Raw genomic sequence first — 19,808 nt, forward strand, 5'->3', positions numbered from 1 at the left:
AACTAGCATCTTCAAGCTCACAAAGACAAAAGGGGCAATTACCACCTCAAAGTAATCCCCCTAGACATGAAACGGTTAGTGCCATTCACTTGAGAAGTGGTACAAGGTATGAAGCACCAAGGAAGCAAGTTGAGGATGAAGTTTTGGAAGCTAGTGAAAAGGAAGAAATTGTGCAAAGCTCCAAAGATGGAGAATCATCAAAAGAAGAAAGTTCAAAAAAAAATTGAAGACAAGGTCAAGGAGAAGGAGCCCATCGTGATTAGACTTCCTTTTCCAAGTCGTCAAGCCAAGCCCAAATTTGATGATCAACTTGGAAAGTTCATGGAAATTTTGAAGAATTTGGAAGTCTCAATTCCTTTCACGGAATTAATCAATCACGTGCCGGCCTATGCGAAATACATGAAAGATATCCTCACAAAAAAGAAGTCGATCCAAAAGCTTGAGACTATCGCCTTCACTAAGGTGAGTAGTGCAATACTTCAAGGGAGTTCACCTCCAAAGTTAAAGGATCCGGGAAACTTCTCAATACCGTGTACCATTGGCGACACGACGATCAACAAAGCCCTATGTGATCTAGGGGCTAGTTTGAGTGTCATGCCGTACTCGGTGAGTAAAAGGTTGGGGATGGGAGAGCTTAAATGCACCAACATCACACTCCAAATGGCCGATAGATCGACGAAGACACCATTAGGGATATGGGAAGATGTCCCCATGCGAATTGGGAAGTTGTTCATCCCGGTGGACTTTGTCATTGTTGATATGGAGGAAGATTCCAACATTCCAATCATTCTAGGAAGACCTTTCCTACACACCGCGGGTGCAGTGATTGATGTGAAACATGGTGAGCTCACTCTAGAAGTGGGAGATGAAAGCATAACTTTTAATCTTGACAAGACTATGAGAGCTCCTCGTTTGCATGAACCATGTTTCATGATTGATCATTATAGCCGAAAGGATGAAAGGGAGAAATCGGAACTCCAATGGAAGAAGAAGATTGAAGATGCTCCATTCAAAGAGCAAGTGAATTGTGACAAGGAGAGCTTGCAAAGCTCATCAAAATCAACCAAGGGAGAAGAGAATGGCCTCATTGGCCAAGAGAAGAAATTGGGAGAGTTGTCTCCATTTAAGCAAGAGATTTTCAATGATCAACTTAATGAAGTTTGTGGTCTTTAGGACAACGAATTTGAAGGGATTTTTAATCCCTACATTCGTAATGCCATCGATCAAGACCGACAACAAGGGCCAAGGTCTATTGAAGACCTTTACCATGATAATGAACAAGCTTTCGATTACTTTTTCAAGGGTGTTGAGCAACATCAACAACACCTTGGACATGCCCCCTTGACATCTCATCAAGAATGAGAGTTTGGTGGAGTCCTCCCTAAACCCCCACTTGTAAATATTTCTAACTCCCTAACTTACATTTCAATTCTTGTATTGCATTTTTGTCATCTTTGGATTTGTATTTACTTTGATCAAGATAATTGTCATGTTTGAGAGAAGTGAGGGAGGGACTAACAATTTCAATTGATGTGTAGTGCTCTACCTTAGTGTGGGGATGACAATTTCCTAGGCTATCCATGCCTTAGTAGTGCCCCCACAATGAAGAACACAAGATTTGAAGATAGAATAGAAGAATGGTAAGGGAACTGCATTGTGCACGGAAGGAACTGAATCCGGGTACAAGGGGTCGAATCCGAACAGTTCGAGAATCCGCCCGTCTTCGATGAATCCGAGCGTCATCGGGTCGAAGACGCACGACTTTATAAGCTGAGATTTTGGAAGATTTTTGACTGTAAGAGAATCCGGGCGTCTTGGAATATAATCCGCCCGTCTCTGCAAATCCGCCCGTCCCGTATCAAGAAAATTCGAGCGTCTTCTTTTGAATCCGCCCGTCTTTAGGCGAGTTTTATACAACCCAGAAAGAGCAGAATCCGCACGGATTGGGCAGAATCCGCACGGATTGCCCCTGTAGTTCGAAAATTTCGGTCTTTATAAAATCCCTCCCACCTTCCTTCCTTCATTCATTCATTCATTCATTCATAAACACTACCCACATCACCAAAACCCTCATCCTCTCCATCACAAAAAACAAAATCCCTCAACAACATTCACCAAAATCAAATCAAATCATCCTTCTAACAACAAATCAATCACTCCTTCAATAAAAATCAAAACCAAGCACAAAATCTTCAACCTTTGAGTCGATTTTTGATTTCATAAAGGCAAAGCCTTTCACCTTTAAATCAATTTGGGTATACTACAAATTGAAGATTTTTCATTCTTTCTTGGTTAGTTCATCAATGGTAAGGACTAAGGGAGCAACAAAGGCAACAAAGGCACCAAAGGCTAAGGCACTCTCACAAAGGCAAAAGGCTCATCAAACAAAGAAATCATTGGCTATGGTTGTAGCAACACCAAACTTGGAAGTGTAACAACAACAACAACCTTCTATGGGAGCAACAACACCTTCTACTCCGGAAATCGATCAACTTTTGCATTATCCGGAGGTAACTTTTATTTCCGAAACCCATAGAAATACCTTTGTCAAGTTTGCTAGAAAGTCATTACAATCCACCAAATTTATATGTGAAGATACCTTAGAAAAATTGGGTGTTCTTGAGCAAACTAGAGCCTTTTTCAAAGCCATGGGGTTGAAGAAATTGTTTGAAACAAAGGAATTGACAGACCCTTCCCTTACCTTGGAATTTTTGAGTTCTTTGAAAGTCACCAAAGTTGAGAATAGGGAGAATCTCGAGTTTCGTTTAGCTAATGTTAGTAGACGCATTTCCTTTAGGGAATTGAGTGAAATTTTGGGTCTTAGTGATGAACCGCGTTATTTTAAGAATTATGGAAAGTATGACCCCGAACCTCTTTGGGAGGCAATTTCCGGGAGGAAATTTGAGGACTTTCATGCGAGTCGTGCTCTTTTGGTCCACCATCCGGGCATAAGAGTATGGCACAAGGTCATGGGAAACACCATAATTGCAAGGAAAGATACCAACCATTTCACCAAACTTGATTTTATTCTCCTTGAATCGGCTTTGAACATTGGAAGAGTACACACCAAGCCTTACAATTCTTTGAGGCTCTTGGTAGATAGATGGCTCAACATTGATTGTGGGAAGAAGGGCACTACTGTTATTGTCAATGGCGGCCTAGTCACTATCCTAGCTAAGTACTTTGATCCTAACTTCAATAAGGATAACAAGTACAAAGAAAAAGAGGGTGGCCATCTTGTTGATTTGCATACTATGATACACAAGTACAAGTGGGTTGCCCATAACCCCCTTGACACTAAGTATGGATGGCTCACTAGTGAAGCTAGATCGTTCAACTTGCCTTCAAAGATTTGTCGTCTAAGCGTCCACCGGACCAATTATCGACTTCCCCTTTCTAAAGAGGCCAAGTATATTATCCAACAACAAAAAGGTGATCTTGAAACTCCCTCCTCTTCCATTGTCATACCACCTTACCCCTTTGAGTATCAAGAGTTCAAGCCGGAAGGAGTTGAAGCTAGAAATGATTATCTGACTCTTCTCATGCAAGCAATGCACAAGCAAGCCTTTGAGGACCGGAAAAATGCTTACTTGGCTCAATATCCACCCCTCCTACACTTAGCTAGGCAAGGACTACTTGATCCATCTTGTCCTTTGCCTAGTTGGGCGGATAGAGAAGTCCTATTTCCGGGTGCATCTAGGGTCGTTTCGGGTGACAATGAGGTTGTTGGTAATGATGAAGAAGTTGATGATAACATTGATGAAGAAGCAAGTGAAGAAGGAGAAAAGGATGGTGAAGATGATGATGAGCAAGATGAGGAAGAAAGTGAAGAAGCAAATGACAAGGGAAGTGGCAATGTGACCACTTCTAATGAGGAAAGTGATGGTGATAACATGATAGAAGATTAGCAAGCCTTGGAGACTCCTACCCTCTCATGGTTTGTCTATTTCTCTCTTTGTTTTAATTATAATTTTGATCATTGTTGGAGTAGTCCTAGCACCATAGAGGACTCACACCTCGGTACCATTGAGAGGTTCTCATTTTATTGTTCCCATTTTCAAAATCCAAAATGACAAATTAGTTTCATGCATTGCATTGTGTGTGCATGAACTACACCCATCCTTGGACATTAGCAATAGTGTCTCACTCGGTTTGGGGAAGTTAATGCATACACAACGGGAGGTAATCTAAATTATCCTCTCCGTCATAACAAAAACCATGCATCATGTAGTGTAGCTTAGTGTAGATTGCATTTAGTGTAGAAATCATGCATCATCTTTGCATAATTTCCATCATTTTGGCCATTGAGGACAATGCCCATATTAGTGTAGGGATGGGAATTCTAACATTTAACTCTTATTCAAAAATCCAAAAAAATTGAAAAATTTCAAAAATCATAAAAATTTGAAAATTGAAAACCCAAAAACATGTTTATTTCCTTTTGTAGTCTTGTATATATTGTCTTGTATATATTGTGTTTGTTTTATCCTTGTTCACATTGATTGACTACGCCACATCCGAGACATGAGGATCATGAAGACCGCATGGTATGATCTTTCCAATCTCCTTTTTCCTCTTTATGTTAATGACTATGTGGCTCAATTTTGATTGATGCGGTATAACAATGTGAACTCAGGACTTGCATTTAGTTTATATGTCATATTAGTTAATAGAATCACTTGCATTAGGATGTTTATATTAGTTGCATCATGGCATGTAGTTGCATGTTAGAAATGTTTTGAAAAATGCCTATTTAGAAACTTTGACAAGAGCAACTAAGCCATTACAAATACTTGTTCAACTTAAGACTTTGCCTACTAGAATGGTTTTAAAACACCCTAGATAGTGTCATACTAGTGTCTTTTGACCCATGACCCAAAGCCTAGTCAAGGGTTTTCATGTGAGTCACCTATCCAACCCCGTGATGCGATGTGGACTTGGTTAACTTGTCTAGGTGACCTTGTTTGACCTTGTGGTAAGGCAACCCAAAAATATTTTCTATCAATAAACTTGAAGTGCTCATTTCAAAGAAATTTTGTCATGTGGAAGTAATCTAATGCCAAGGAACCTCAAATGTTGTGAATTGTTGAAAGTTAAGAAATTTAAGTTGTTTTGATGGAGGCGTACCACTTCGATGTGCTTTGGTGCGGGATCCATTGAATTGGGCCCCCATACGGTTGTGAATTCGGCCGCCCAGAGACAGAGTGACTATCACCGGTTGCCTAATAAGCGATTGACGAAAGCAAAGGACACTAGCCCGGAAGGGACAAACCCCATCTTAAATTTTTGAAATGTGAAAGTGAAATGAGGACAATTTTGAATACTAGTCATATCCACCCGTTGTGAATAAAGATTTGAGCATTTCATTCCCAAAATGCCTTTTTGTCAAGCCACTTGGTCGAGCTTGGGACGATCCATGACCTTTACTTTTGTAGAGAATTCGAGACTTGTCATGTCATATGCTACTAGCATCATAGGGATCATCATTCCACCACCATCCGATCGCTCTTGACGAAAGCATTTGGAAATTGAGGACGAAAGTAGTCTAGTTTAACACCATTTGGAGGTGATTTAGTGCCATCCTCTTAGCCTTAGTAATTTGTTGAACTAGTATTTGTGAAGGATTACATGCTCTTAAATTTGTTCCTCTTTAGTGCCTCCGCCACTTGATGAGGAAGTGGCTATTCCTTTTGTAGATGCATCCATTATGTGATTTTGTGTGCTTAATGTTTGGATGTGTTGCCATTTTGGCAAGACCCACCTTGCCTTGCAAGAAGGCATCCTACCTCATGGTTGTCTTGTTGTGAGTTGAAGGGGCGGAGTGAGACCCGCTAATTGTCTAATATCGGCTATTATTAGGATAGGTTACTATTGGTCCTAGTCTTTGTCACCTCTTTACTCGGGACGAGCAAAGGTTCGGTTTGGGGATATTTGATGTGACCATAATTAGCACATATTTAGCCCCCGAATTAGCCTTGTTCCCATGCTTTTTAGTGCATATTTGGGTCATTTCTTATCTTTAGCTCTTTGTTTTGCATATTCTTTGAGATTTTGATCCCTTGGTAGGAAAGGAGTAAGAATCTTGCATTTTCATGGCAAAACGAGACTACATTGATCGAATTCAATGACCAAGCATCAAGGAGGGACAAGATTAGAAGGCCTTTGTACATATTATAGTAGAAGAGCAATGTTGAGAAAGGATCCTTGAGTCCCCAAGGAAATCCCCAAGGAATTTATGAAGAAAAGGGAAGAAAAGAAGAAAATGTCTTGCTGAGTGACAATCCGTGCGCATTGTCACCAATCCGGCCGTCCCATAGCTGCACAATCTGTGCGACTTTGCTCTAATCCGCTCGGATTCCACCTCCACAATCCGCCTGGATTCCCTCGAATCCGCTCGGACCCCATCGCCCGAATCCGCCCGTCCCGACCTTATTCCGCCTGATTCCAAAGACGTGATTTCCTCTTCTCCAAGCTACGAAGAAAGAAGCCCTTCCTTCGAAAAATACCGGCTCCTCCTTGCTCAATCTAAAAAGTGTAATTACTAGTTTAGCCCTTAGTTAACCCTAATGCATCCTCCCTAATTTCCACTATAAATACCCCATTAGTTTAATTAGAGGAGCATGTTCTTCTTATCAATAATTAGAGTAGTTAATATCAATCAAATCTCTCTTTAGTATTGTAATCAACAATTAATCAAGTTCTAATACAAGTTTTATTTCCTTAATCTCTCTTTTGTTCATCCTTTATTTTGGGTAATTGAAGATTATTTGGGTTATTTTTGGGAGATTGACAACCTCTCAATCAAGCATTCAAGTACTTCTTTTATCTTTGCTTTATTATTGGAATCATTAGTAGGTATAATTCTCTTAATCCCTTTTTAATTATTGTTAATTACTTTCATTTATTGATCATGTTTCATATTGTTGGTATAATTGACAACCTTGCTAGCATGATCAACATGATAATGAGTGAGTAGTCTCTTAGCTAGGGTTAATGGGTGATTAGGGGAAACCAACATGGGGAATGATTCATGCTTAAATTAATATGCTTTCATGTTTTATTTGCTTGCTTGTTTTGATCTCAACTCATGCACATGTTATATTTGATGAAATGCTAAGCCTATGAATCGTTGCATTTACAATCATCTTGTATCTTTTCAATGACACTTGTAAGACATAACCCAACTCGAGTCTCATTAGACCATGCATGTTGTTGAGTAGGGAAGATTAAGTCGACTTGTAGGTGTTGTACAATCTAATCGATTCGGCTCCGGGACCCAAACTTTCCTAGGATTGTAAGATATAACCAAACTCAATCCATCACAACAATAATTGCTTGCTTATAATTTGAGAACATGTTTGTATGATCAATTCCCATGATTGTAAGATATAACCTAACTAGGTCACCATGAGCCTTGCCCTTACCTTTACTTTTATTGGAAATCATGAGAACATCTTGCTTCATGCTCCCACTCAATTTCATATCCATCTCGGTCTGTAAGAAGGGAGTGTAGCCCATGAGGACTCTTTTTCAAGTCATTCATGTAGTAGTTCGCCCTGAAAAGGGCAAAACCATCATGAAGAGAATGAAGCATTCGGTCAATGACAATGCTCTCACTGATTTTGCAATTAAGTGCCTCCAATTTCTAGACATTCTCAATCATGTGAAGAATGTGTGGGCTAACCGGTTGGCCCTTTTGGAGTTTCGCATCAAAGAAGCGACATGTATGCTCATAAGTAACGATTCTCGGTGCCTTTGAGAATTCTTTAGTGAGCGTGGTGAAAATCTTGTTTGCACCTTGGGCAATGAAACGTCTCTGCAAATTGGTTTCCATTGCAAAGATGAGTACGTTCTTTATCGCACCCGCTTCCATAACGAAATCACTATAAGCGAGTGACTCGTTGACTCCTGCATTGGGGCCTGGGTTTACCGGTATTGGCTCAGTTAAGTACCTGAGCTTACCGTCAGCAATGGCACTATTCCGTAGTGCTGCCTCGTAGTCCGCAAAGTTGGACCCGTCATTTTTCAGACGTGTGAGCTGATTCATGTTGTCCATAAAAACTTTCAGCCAGGACGCGCGATCAAGTGTGGCACTTGGCATTGGGATTTCGTTATTTCCAGCCATTTGTTGTAACAGTAAAATTAACGTGTTCTACACTGCGAAAAGAAAATTGAATAATAAGCCTATGCATCGATTTGATTTTTAAGTCTAATGCAATACTGTTATAACGCGAAGACTCATGCATTTATAAAATTGACCTTCCTCAAGAATTATATAAATGATCCCAAGACTCAGTTTCTGTAAATTGATAAGCCCACCTCTTAGCTAATTCTACCTTTAGAATTCTTGGTCGATAAATTTCTGTAAATTCTATCTTTTGTCCATTATAATCACGAGAAACTCTTCGGACTATAATGTTGAGATAAACTAAGTCAACACAAACTACTTACCAAACGTAGAAGGGGTCATATTATGCCTACCGACGAAGATGGAATTCATAGTTGTTTACCCTTATAAAGACTAATCTCAATTTCCGTTTTAGAGGAACATCACATCAACTTTATTTTAATTCATTTTAAGTGAACTAATATCTAGCATGCATGAATGAATAAACTAAGGTAATGGCTTAATAAGTATGTGACAACTGTATGTCCATGAAAACTAACATACAATCTATATGAGTCAATTTTCATGCATTTTAGTAGTAGGTGGCTTGGTTTAGGCGGAATATGATGCATTAACTAGCATGTGAATGAAAAACAATAAGAATAGTAAAACGTAAAAACAATAATAAAGTCCTAGTGTGGCCTATCCTATCAAAATGAACATAAATACAAGTTTGGAATCCATCCCTGGACCCGAGAAGCTTGTCTTGATATTCCATCTTGATCCATGTAGCGGGAGTGAGCTCTAACCTCCATCTTTAGTCTTCTTTGAAATTAAAATAAATAAAATTACATAATAAACCTATTTATTACATTCTAATTTTAAAAACCCAAAACTAAAGAAAAATAAAGGAGATTCGAGATCTCATAATTACATAAAAATTATGTTTCCTTCATTACGAAAACATAATTTGACTAAGGCCACACTAAGTATTACAAATTACAACCGATTGCAAAAATACGTAAATTAAACCATTCAAACGATTCATTCAACTAAATAAAATGCATCGACTAAAAAAAATTAAACATGCAAGACATAATTCTTTAATTATGTAGATTAATTTTATCCAAACCACCCATTTAAATTATCAAATTAAGTGACAATTCCTCAATTAATCACATTAATTTCACTCTGAATTCATATTAAACTTGTAATATGAATTTAATCTGTCAAAATTTTAAACTGCTTTAAAATGATTAGGTATCCATGAATTATGAACCGCTTCACAATAATTAATTGGCCACAACAAACCTAAAAAAATTTTCTTTAAAATTTATCTCGGGAAAAACCGAAACAACCCAAAAAAAAACTTTTCTAGATTTAACAGCTAAAATCGAAAAAAAACAAAAATTATTTGTTTTTTTTTCTAAATCTGTACAGCACGTGAACAGTAACAGAAACCAAATTTTTTTTTTTTACTTTTCTCTCGGTTGCATATACAAAACAACAAAAACAGCCCGTTTTTATTTCTATCTTCTTGCGGTTTTTCTGTAAAAACCATAACAAAACCAAATTTATTTTTTTATTCTGGCCACTGTGAACAGTAACCACGTGAACAGTAACAGGGAAAAATAATTTTCTTTTCTCGGATGCTTTTCAAATCGGCATAAACAAAAACAGCCGTAAAAAACTTTAATCGGTTTTTCAGGAGAAACCGAAAGAAAAAACAGAAAATATATTTTTTTTAAACGTACTGTTCATCCGTGAACAGTAACGGAAACGAAAAAAAAAAAATTCCACGGCTCAAAAAAAATCTAGCCGATTACCTTTTTTTCGCAAACCCTAATTATTGTTTCCAAACAATTTTATGAAAATCATCAAAATTAAAATTCGTGGCTTTAGCTCTGATACCACTTGTGGGATTTATCTGTATGCATCCCTTTAAATATAAAGACTATAACGAATTAATCATGATGAAAGCATGTCATAAAATAAATTGCATAAACAAAAGGCTAAAGTGATGACGAAATAACCTTCGGTCCTAGCTAATTCGGCCTATGAACAATATCGCAATGATATTCTCCTATCAGTTGCACCCAAGATGCTCCGGGAAAAGCCCTTTGATTTTGCTAGAATCGATTCCTAAATTTTCTGAAAAATTTTAGGTTATTTTTGTGTTTTTCTGATGAGAGGAGGCAAGAAGCAGTGAAAAATTAGGTTAGGATTATTAGGGTAGAACAATGAGCTCCTTCTTCCTCTTATTCTAACCGAAAAATAGGAGTGAATGGGGAGATATTTTTACCCTCCTAATTTTCGGCCCAATGCTAACCGAAATAAGAGAGATCCATTTCTCTTTTTTCGGTTTTTCCAAAAATGTATAAAATGTGTTAAATTGTCATCTAGTGAGGATCGAACCCATGACCTCTTGGTTTGAGTACCCTCACTATTACCACTATGACACATTCATCTTGTTGATATTAAATATAACCGATTACATTTAATTACGAATTAACAGATTAATTCGTCCAAGCTAACATTACATACATTTAATTAACTATTACTTATTATAGTCAATTTACGAATTGACAGTTAATTCGTCTCAACTAATATTATTTAATATTCAATAAATAATTGTCTCATCAACACATTAACTAACTGTTTAGTCATATAAGGCATCAATGTGATTATATTTCTATAACCACATCTCTCAAACACATCCTATAGGTGTGACCTTTAGGGACCAGTTGATCACCGCCATATGTATGATAATAACGTCAAACTTTCTAGCAAGCCAACCGTTATTAGGTAATCGTTAATCAACTGATTAAAATACGAAGTATACCCTTGTGAACTTGTTAGAGATTTATTAATGTTATCACACTAATTTGTGGAGGACACAAGCTCCAACAGTTGCCCAGTCAGTTTTATAAAATGTAACCCGTGCTGAGACGAGCGTCTTCAGCAGAAGACGAGCGTATTTTGCCTGGAGACGAGCGGATTCTTTTGAGGACGCTCGGATTCAAGGTCAGGGTGAAATCCCAGATTCTGATATAACCAAGACAAGCGGATCTTTACTGAGATGAGCGTCTTTTGGTTGAGACGAGCGGATTCCTGAGGTGACGCTCGGATTCATACCCAGTGCAAATTTTTCCTTTTCAGCTCTGCCAGGACGAGCGAATTCTAGTCAAGACGCTCGGATTTTCACCCAAGACGAGCGGATTCTAGTCAAGACGCTCTTATTTTCACCCAAGACGAGCGGCTTCTTCTTGAGACGCTCGGATTACTAATGTACCTCATGGGTTCAGTTCCACCCGTGGGTATTTTCATAACCCAAGTCATTCCGTCTTCGTTCCTTTTGCTTTATTTTGTATAGGTCAGTGGATCTCTTTTCGAGTTCCCTACTGCTGGCAAATTGATGGTTGAACGAGTTTATTAGATCTGAAAAGGACTTGATGCTTCCATTTGGCAGATTGATGTACCACTGAAGGGCAGGTCCGGTCAGGGTTGTTCCAAAACCCTTGCACATGCATACTTGTCGCAACTCATTGGGTATGGAGGCTGCCAACATTCTTTGTTTGTAGTAAGCTACGTGGTTCTGAGGATCTGTGGTTCCATCATAGATTCTCATTGATGGGACCACAAACTTCTTTGGTAAATCTATCTTTGTTATCTCATCCACGAAGGGAAAGTCAGCATAACTTTCAGGGTTGGCTTCTTCAATGGTTGGAGGTACTCCAAGGATCTTTTCAAATTTCTCATGGAGTTTCTGAATCTCCTGGAGCATGGCCATCATTATGGCTGCGTTAGTTTGATCTGGGATGGCCTCTTCATTTGGAGTATCCTCTAAGTCTGAATCAAGGTCTCCTGCTTTGGATTTCATTGGAGTTGGAGTACCAAAGTTGGATAAGTTAATGTTTCTGATAATTGAAGAGAATGGTGTTCCAGGCTGAATCTTCAATTTTGAGCCTGAAGCTTTATCTCTTAGCTTTTGCTTCAGACTGGATTCTGATTCTTTTAGTTTCTGGACTTCAGCTTCAGTTGCTCCATTTCCAATAGTTGTTGTTTCAGCCTATTGTTTTACCAGGAATTCTCACAAAGATAATGTCCTGCTACCTATGTAATTGCAGGGTAATCTAACTCAAAATAAGTAGCCTGACTAGTATGACAGGTTAAATGAAGAACAACTATTAAAGTAAGACTCAGAGATTTATACGTGGAAAAACCCTGGGAATAAGGGAAAAAACCACGGGCACCAAGCCAAGAGGGATTATTACTATGTTTTTGAGTATCCTGATAGGGAATATGTATCTCTCAAACACATCCTTTAGGTGTGACTTTTGGGGACCAGTTGATCACCGCCATCAGTATGATAATAACGTCAAACTTCTAGTAAGCCAATCGTTATTAGTAAACGTTAATCAACTGATAAAATACCTAGTATACTCTGTGAACCTATAAGAGATTTATACACGTTATCACACTAACTTTGGAGGACACTAGCTCCAACAATCTCCCACTTGTCCTCACAAGTGTATGTGCGATAACCGATTCTCATATCCTTAATTTCTCCCACTCAATGTAAAACAATTTGCAAAATCCGTATTCACAAAGGTCGTATTTTACAAGTGATCAATATCAAGAGTGGTTTTCCCGACTAGAGAGTAACTTAACTGATAAACGAATCAACATTCGAGCATGGCCATGCATTTCAGTTACAACTCCTCGAGTGGCCCTGAGAAATGACTAAACCGGATAAAGGATGGATATTTTCTTCAACTCGAATCCTGAATAAACAAGCACAGAATGAGATGAACCATTAAAAAACTGCTTAGCCTCTTGTTATGGTCGACCATGAGAAAGAAACCAAAGTCACCCAAAAACTGCCTTAATCTCAAGAGACAGTCGATAGTCAAAAGAATCGACTCTAGGAACACAATGGACGTCCAATCCACGACCTGGCACCGAACGTTTTTAAACATTTAGGACTCCATTACGTTGTCAGAATGTCCTACGAGGTATCGTTATAACTCGCATCTGTGATCGATCAGCCAACCGTTTGACTTATGGCTCGTTGAACCCACCATCACTCAACTTCACAATATAATAGCCAGAGTAATCAGCTTATGTAGGCGATTACATACCAAAACAAATATCGTGATATATCTCGATAGATACGGATTCCCAATATGCGTTGTGCCTCACCCAGATCTTTCATCTGGAAATGGTTCTTCAACCATCCTTTTACCGAAGATAAGAGAGGAATATCATTCCCAATCAAGAGTATGTCATCAACATACAATATCAAGAAAACGATCTTGCTCCCACTCGACTTGATATATAAACATGGTTTTTCGACCGATCAAGTGAAACCATACTCTTTTATCACCTGGTCGAAACGATGATTCCAACACCGAGAAGCTTGCTTAAGTCCATAAATGGATCGTTTAAGCTTTCACACTTTCTTAGGATTTTTAGGATCTATGAAACCTTCGGGTTGTACCATGTACAACTCCTCCTCCAAATAACCATTTAAGAAGGCGGTTTTGACATCCATCTGCCAAATTTCATAGTCATGAAAAGCGGCAATCGCTAAGATTATCCTAATGGAACGCAGCATAACTACGGGTGCAAAGATTTCATCATAATTCAATCCGTGCACTTGAGTGAAACCTTTTGCCACTAGTCGTGCCTTATAGGTATCTGGTTGCCCGTCTACAGAATGCTTTATTTTGTAAAGCCATTTGCACTGAAGAGGTCTTACCTTGTAAGGTAAATCAACAAGATCCCATACGTCATTCTCATACATTGAGTCCATCTCGGATTGCATGGCTTCAAGCCATAGCTTAGAGTCGGAACAGGTCATGGCACCTTTATAGGTAGCGTGTTTATTACTCTCTAGGAGCAATACGTCATTTTCCTCGACCATAACAATTTATCTGTCTGGAGGATTAGAGACTCTACTCGACCTCCTAGGTTCCTGAGGAATGTTAACCATATCATTAGTTGAAGGAACATCTTCCTCCATCTGTTCCTCGGTTGTTGGTTCTTGTATCACCGACAGCTCGAAGGTTCTATTTCTTGACTTGTTCTCGATAAATTCTTTCTCTAAGAACTTCGCACTAGCGGCAACAAAAACTCGATGTTCGATAGGCGAATAGAAGTAATGACCAAACATTCCTTTTGGATAACCAATAAAGTATGTCTTGACCGATCGCAGGCCGAGCTTATCCTCGTGTCTCCACTTGATATAAGCCTTGCAGCCCCAAACCTGAATAAAGGATAAGTTAGGGACCGTTCCCTTCCACATTTCATACGGAGTCTTGTCGACAGCTTTAGACGGACTTCGGTTAAGTATAAGAGCAGCTGACAAAAGAGCAAAGCCCCATAATGAATCAGGTACTACCGTGTGACTCATCATGGATCGAACCATATCAATTAATGTTCAATTTCTCCGTTCGAACACACCATTTAATTGAGGTGTTCCAGGTGGAGTTAACTATAAAACTATTCCACAGTCTTTAAGGTGTTGATCAAACTCATTTGAAAGATATTCGCCACCCCGATCTGAATGGAGTCCTTTAACCTTTCTTCCCAGTTTGTTCTCAACCTTATTCTGGTATTCCTTGAATTTTTCAAAAGACTCACTTTTATGCTTCATTAAGTAGACATATCCGTATCTACTCAAATCATCCGTGAAAGTGATAAAATATCTATAGCCGTCTCTTGCGGTGATTGACATAGGTCCACATACATCAGTATGTATGAGTCCTAATAGGTCATTAGCGCGCATTCCAACACCTTTGAAGGAAATTCGAGTCATTTTGCCGATAAGACATGATTCACACGTGCCAAAAGATGAGAAATCAAATGTGGGGATAGTCCCATTCTCAATGAGTTTCTTTACACATTTTTCATTTATGTGTCCCATTCGACAATGCCATAGATAAGTTTGATCTTTGTCACCAACCTTTAATTTCTTATTATTCACATGTAAAATATCTGTGGTTTGATCTAAGATATAAATTCCATTCATGGAAACTGCTTTGCCATAAACCATTTCCTTAAAAGAGAAAATATAGCTATTATCCTTAATTGAAAATGAAAAACCGTCTTTATCAAGTACGGAAACAGAAATAATATTCTTAGATAAACTGGGTACATAGTAACAGTTATATAAATATAAATTAAAACCACTAGGGAGCTGGATTACGTATGTTCCCATTGAAACTGCATCAACTCTTTCTCCATTCCCGACTCGCAGGTCCACATCACCTTTTGCAAGGGGTGTGATGTTTTTTAGGCCCTGCAGATGATTACAAAGATGTGAACCACAACCAGTATCAAGTACCCAAGTTCCAAAACTTGCATGGTTAATTTCAATCATATGAATATAAGATGACATACCAACAGGAGTGACGCGGCCTGCTTTTATGTCCTCACGGCACACGAGATAGTTCCTCCTCCAATACCCAGTTTTGTGACAATGTTGGCACTCAACGTTACCGTCCTTGCTCTTTGCCTTACCTTGTGAGCCACAAGTCTCACTAGGCCCACTCTTACCGTTTCCTGACTTCTTAAACTTTGGCTTTCCTACAGTTAGGTCGCCGTGAGCTTTGCCCTTACCCTTATTCTTGTTGGAAATCATGAGAACATCTTGCTTCATGCTCCCACTCAATTTCATATCCTTCTCGGTCTGTATGAGAAGTGAGTGTAGCTCATGAGGACTTTTCTTCATGTCATTCATGTAGTAATTTGCCCTGAAGAGGGCAAAACCATCATGAAGTGAATGAAGCATGCAGTCAATGACTATGCTCTCACTGATTTTGCAATCAAGTGCTTCTAGTTTCTCGACATTCTCAATCATGTTAAGAATGTGTGGGCTAACCGGTTGGCCCTTCTGGAGTTTCGCATCAAAGAAGCGACAAGTATGCTCATAAGTAACGATTCTCGGTGCTTTTGAGAACTCAATAGTGAGCGTGGTGAAAATCTTGTTTGCACCTTGGGCAATGAAGCGTCTTTGAAAATTGGTTTCCATTGCAAAAATGAGTACGTTCTTTATCGCACCCGCTTCCATGACGAAGTCACTATAAGCAAGTGACTCGTTAGCTCTTGCATTGGGGCCTGGGTTTGGCGGTATTGGCCCAATTAAGTACTTGAGCTTACCGTCACCAATGTTAGCATTCCTTAATGATGCCTCCCAGTCCGCAAAGTTGGACCCATTATTCTTTAGTCGTGTGGACTGATTCATGTGGTCCATGAAAGTTTTGAGCCAGGACTCGCGTGCAAGTGTGGCACTTGGCATAGGGATTTCGTTATTTCTAGCCATTAGTTGTAAGTAGTATTATCAATATAAAACGAATTCTACACTACGAAAAAGAAGAAAAATATAATAAGCATACTCATCGTTATGATTTAAGTCTAATGCAAAAACTGTTATAATGGGAAGACTCAAGCATTTATACAATTGACCTCCCTCAAGAATTATATAAATGATCCCAAGACTCAATTATCTGTAAATTGATAAGCCAACCTCTTGGCTAATTCTACTATTAGAATTCTTGGTTGATAAATTTCTGTAAATTTTATCTATAGTCCATCATAATTACGAGAAACTCTTCGGATTATAATGTTGAGGTAAAATAAGTCAACACAAACTACTTACCCAACGTAGAAGGGGTCACATGGAGAGTAAGGTCCTATATGCCTACCGATGAAGAAGGGATTCATAGTTGTTTGGCCTTATAAAGACTAGTCTCAATTTTAGTTATAGAGGAAAATCCCATCAACTTCGTTTTAATTCATTTTAAGTGAACTAATATCTAGCATGCGAGAATGAATAAACTAAGATGATGGCTTAAAAGAGTGTGACATCTTTATGTCCATGATAACTAACATCCAAACTATATGAGTCAATTTTCATGCATTTAAGTAGGTGGTTTGGTTTAGGCGGAATATGATGCTCTAATTATCATGCGACGAAAAGCAACATGAAAGGAAAAACGTAAAATAAAAACAGAAGTCCAAGTGTGGCCTATGTACCAAAATGAACATAAATACAACTTTGGAATTCATCCTTGGACCCGAGAAGCTTGTCTTGATGTTCCATCTTGGTCCATGTAGCGGGAGTGAGCAATCCAATCTCCATCTTTAGACTTCTCAAAATTACAATAAAATAAATTACAAAATAAACCTATTTACATTCTAATTTCAAAACCATAATATAAAGAAAACCAAAGGAGATTCGAGATCTCAAAATTACATCAAGATTATGTTTCCATCATTACGAAAACATAATCAATTAAGGCCACACTAGGTAATACAAATTATAACCGATTGCAAAAATACGTAAATTAAACTATTCAACAATTCATACAATTAAATAAAAATGCATCAACAATAAATTAATCATTCAAGACATAATTCCTTAATTATGTAGAGTAATTTATCCAAACCACCTATTTTAAAATGATCAAAATTATGTGACAATTCCTCAATTACTCACAATCATTCCAATCTTAATACACATTAACTTGTAATATGAATTAATCTAACATTATTTTAAACCTCTTTAAAATAATTTGGGTATCTAAAATTTGCGAACTTTTTCACAACAAAGAATCATACATTATAAATTTAATGTATAATTATTATTGGCCAAAAACAAACATAAAAACCGATTTTTTTTTCTCTCTCTCTCGGCATTGTGCCCTAAAAAAACAAAAACAAAAAACAGTTTTTTTTCTCGGCATTTAGCCCTAAAAAAAACAAAAAAACAGTTTTTTTTTCTCGGCATTTAGCCCTAAAAACAAAAAAAAAAAAATTTTATTGCTTTTCACGAAAAAAAAAACTTTTATGTGAACAATTTGTTTAATGTTGCAACTATAACAAGACTGACATAATCATCAACTTTTAATTTAAACATGGATCCAAACTAGATGATTCAATTTAACCTCTTAAAATGAATATCTAAATTATGATTAAATCAATTATTGGAATATTTGATTCATCACAATTGATTTGAACATTATTAAATTAATGAATCATGATTCTAAACAACAATTAAAAACCATATATGCTAAAAACTATATAGCAAAAACAAATAAACATCATTAATCAAAACGTTTTCCATTTACATTTTAATTTAATTCTTATTAAATCAAAACATCTACAAATTTATCATATTATCATCTTAACATATTAAAACAACAATACCAATAAATCAAATGGAAACAAAACATCAAAAAAACAAAAAAAAGTCTTGGCAAAAAAAAAATTATTCGGCCGAATTTTTTTTTCCAATTTTTTTTTTGTCTAAATTCATTTATAAAATCATATAAAATAATTGCGTGGCCTATGCTCTGATACCACTTGTTGGAAATATCGGTATATTTCATCAAGAAAATTTCGGATTATAACGAAATTATGAAATATGAAATTGCTAGTCATAAACGAATTGTATAAACAAAAGAATAGAGATTAGAATTAACCTTCAGTCCTAGCAATTTGGCCTAAGAACAAATATCGAGATCGATATTCTCCTAATCGTTGCACCCAAAATGCTTTGAGAAATGCCCTTGTTCTTGCTAGAAAGAGATCCCTAATTGCTAATTATTTTTAGGGTTTTGATGAGAGTGTTTTAGTCAAAATCAAGTCAGAAAAATAATCCTCCCTCTCACCTAATATAACCGAAAATAGGAGGAATAATGGGAAGATATTTTTCTTCTCTTTGTTAAACCGTGTAACACCAAAATACGGAGGAAAAATCTTCTTAATTTTGGTAGTTATCATATTGTATAAAATGTGTATATAATTATCAATTATCATTTATGTCGTCATGTATTAACAAGTTCACACACAATAGTTTGTAGTCCATTTATTAATACTGGTCTGTCAACATTTATTATGACAATTTCGTATAATATATACATTAACTATAAATATCGCATATTTATAATTTGCTAATTAAATATAACCGATTACGTTTAATTACGAATTAACATCTTAATTCATTTAAGCTAACATTATATACATTAATTAAATATAACAGTTTATATTCAATTTTACGAATTAACAATTAATCCGTCTCAGCTGATATTATTTAATTATATTAAATAATCATCTCATCATCACATTGACTAACGTTTTAGTCAAATACATTGACTAACCTTTTAGTCATATAAGACATCAATGTGATTACATTTTCATATAATCACATCTCTCAAACACATCCTTTAGGTGTGACTTTTAGGGACCAGTTGATCACCGCCATCAGTATGATAATAACGTCAAACTTCTAGCAAGCCAACCGTAATTAGTAAACGTTAATCAACTGATAAAATACTAAGTATAACCAGTGAACCTATAAGAGATTTATATACGTTATCACACTAACTGTGGAGGACATTAGCTCCAACAAGATTAGTCTCTACATAGCGAGGTTTAACCTGAAAGAGTACAAGGGGACCGGGGAGCCAATTCTTCTAGATAATTGGCACAGAGAGATGGAGAACATCCTGGATTTGGTGCACTGCCCGAATGAGATGAAAGTGGAACAAGCTGCGTTCTACTTGAGGGAGGCGGCTGGAGAGTGGTGGGATAAGGTAAAGGTGAATGCTAGAGATATGTATGCAAAGCAAGGGTTACCTGCTATTCCCTGGGAAGAGTTTAGAAAGGTTATGAGGCGAGAGTTCGTGCAAGAGCA

This window comes from Silene latifolia, chromosome Y, assembly GCF_048544455.1.
Source record: "Silene latifolia isolate original U9 population chromosome Y, ASM4854445v1, whole genome shotgun sequence".
In the NCBI taxonomy this organism is placed as follows: domain Eukaryota; kingdom Viridiplantae; phylum Streptophyta; class Magnoliopsida; order Caryophyllales; family Caryophyllaceae; genus Silene; species Silene latifolia.